Raw genomic sequence first — 2,140 nt, 5'->3', positions numbered from 1 at the left:
GGAAATTGGGCTGTAATTTTAATAAAAGCTGCATGTGCCTTGAATGAGGCCTCCGTTACGGAAGTCCAAGCCGACTCTTGAACTCGCAGTAGACCTAAGGAGCCCAGTGCAGCCACGCGGGTGTGGAGGGGCTTGGACACTGCCTAGTTCAGCACCGAGTCCCACATGGAAGGCCCTGATTTTGTGCCCCCTCATCCCATAACGCCTGGGTGGTGTGAACTAAAATAAAATCTTAAGCCCCCCGGCTAACCGGATGGACCCCCTCTTGGCCAAGGAGATCCCAGAAATGCCTGGAAGCTGAGTTGCTGGCCATGAGAAGGGAGGTCAGACCTGCTTCATCATGCCTTTCCCTTCTTGGAGACGTCCCCTGTGACTCACGAACAGGCCTAAGGCTGTGCAAGGCAAAGCTTAAAACACACCTGCAGGTTATTTACTAATGTGACAGATCACTTGAGTCCTGGTATACGTCTGCTTTGTGTCCGGTGGCTTCTCTCAGTAACAGACTTCATCTTAAAACATTCCAAGCCTTGAGAAAAAGCTTCGTTTCTTTAATCAATTACAAATCAAAGAATCTTTAAACCCACCTATAATCTGTAATGCCTCGCTTTGAGATGTCCTGCCTTTTCTGGCCAAACCAGTGTACACCTTCTATGTATTGATTTATGACTTTACATGTAAGTCCTGTCTCCCTGAAATGTATAAAACCAAACCGTAAAACCACGGGGAGTCTGACCTGCTCAAGGCTCCTTGGGTGTGGCTCTCGGGCCATGGTCGCAGGTATCCAGCTCAGAGTAAAGCTCTTTATGTTATTTTACAGTCTGGGTTCTTTTCTGTTGACAGAAGGGAACCCCAACATGGGGTCCAGGATGCAAGGTGCCACTGGGCTGGGTTGGTCTCCTGTCCCCCTGAGGCAGGAGGCCCCCACCAGCCTGGACCTGACCTCCACTTCTCTTATCGACCAAGGTCCCAGGGAGATGCACTGGCAGTGGGCGGGCAGTGCCCCATGTGGATGGGCACGACGGTGGCCTTAGTAGGGTGGGTTTCACTCAGCTCTATCACTGTGGAGCCCACGACTGCTCCTGTGCAGGAATGGAAGTTCTGGAAGGTTTCTACAGCTGCAGAGATTACTGCAGAGGAATGGGGAGGAGTCTAATACAAGTTTTATTATTGGGGGGCAAGAGACCCCCCCACGCATTCCTAATCAGTTTCTGTCTTTCTGCTGTTAGCTTGAGCCGCCTTCTCTGGTTATATCATCACTACCAGTGCTTGATGTCAACTCACAGCAAGCGAACAGCAGAGAGACTGGCTCTTCAGAACAGAGTTTCTTGGGAGAGAGCGTGGAGCCGAATTCGGGCATGCACGCTGTGGAGGACCGCAGGCACACCCAGAGAGGCTGGGGCAAGGGGAAGCTTTTCACACAAAAACCAAGGACAGGTCCACCTAAGCTGCTTTGACACAGAGACCTTTGCTTATGGGGCGGGGGCGGGGAGACTCACGGGTGGAGACAGCCGTTGTCAGGAAGATGTCCCTGTGCAGGAGGCTTATCTGGAACACTGCCCTCTGAGGACTTCCTTGGATAGTTTGTGGCACAGGCACATGTGTGTGAGAGCCCCTCCTTCGTGACCTCCTGGCTATGTTTTGTTAGGGTTTGACATTTTGGTTCTGGCAACTTTCACATTGGACATCCACGGAGAACGTCGTCCTGGCCTGAGTCCGTCACACAGCCGTGTGCAAGCTGGTCCAACTGCTGGGGCGCGGTCACACACCTCTGGGTCGCCGGGAGGGACTGGGTGAAGATTAGCTCTCTACGCAAACGTGAATGATTGGATTATTTTCCAAGGATGCTTTTCTGAACAGGCTGCAGCTTTAGGACACCTTTCTTTTCATTCAGTTAGTGGTAAAACTGAACACTATCAAACACAAACTGCACTTTTACCACTTCTGTTAAACATTTTACTGGAAATTCCGGCCAAAGCAGTTAGGCAAGAAAAAGGAATAACAGGCATCCAAATCGGAAAGAAAAAAGTGAAAGTACTCCTATTCATACGTGACATGATCTTATACATAAAAACCCCTAACAAAAAAAATCCACAAAAAAACTACTACAGCTAGTGAACAAATGCAGCAAAATGGCAGGATA

Source organism: Propithecus coquereli, unplaced genomic scaffold (assembly GCF_000956105.1).
Source record: "Propithecus coquereli isolate 6110/MARCELLA unplaced genomic scaffold, Pcoq_1.0 Scaffold544, whole genome shotgun sequence".
Taxonomy (NCBI): domain Eukaryota; kingdom Metazoa; phylum Chordata; class Mammalia; order Primates; family Indriidae; genus Propithecus; species Propithecus coquereli.
The sequence above is the reverse complement of the archived record's forward strand: the minus strand, read 5'-3'. Positions refer to the sequence as shown.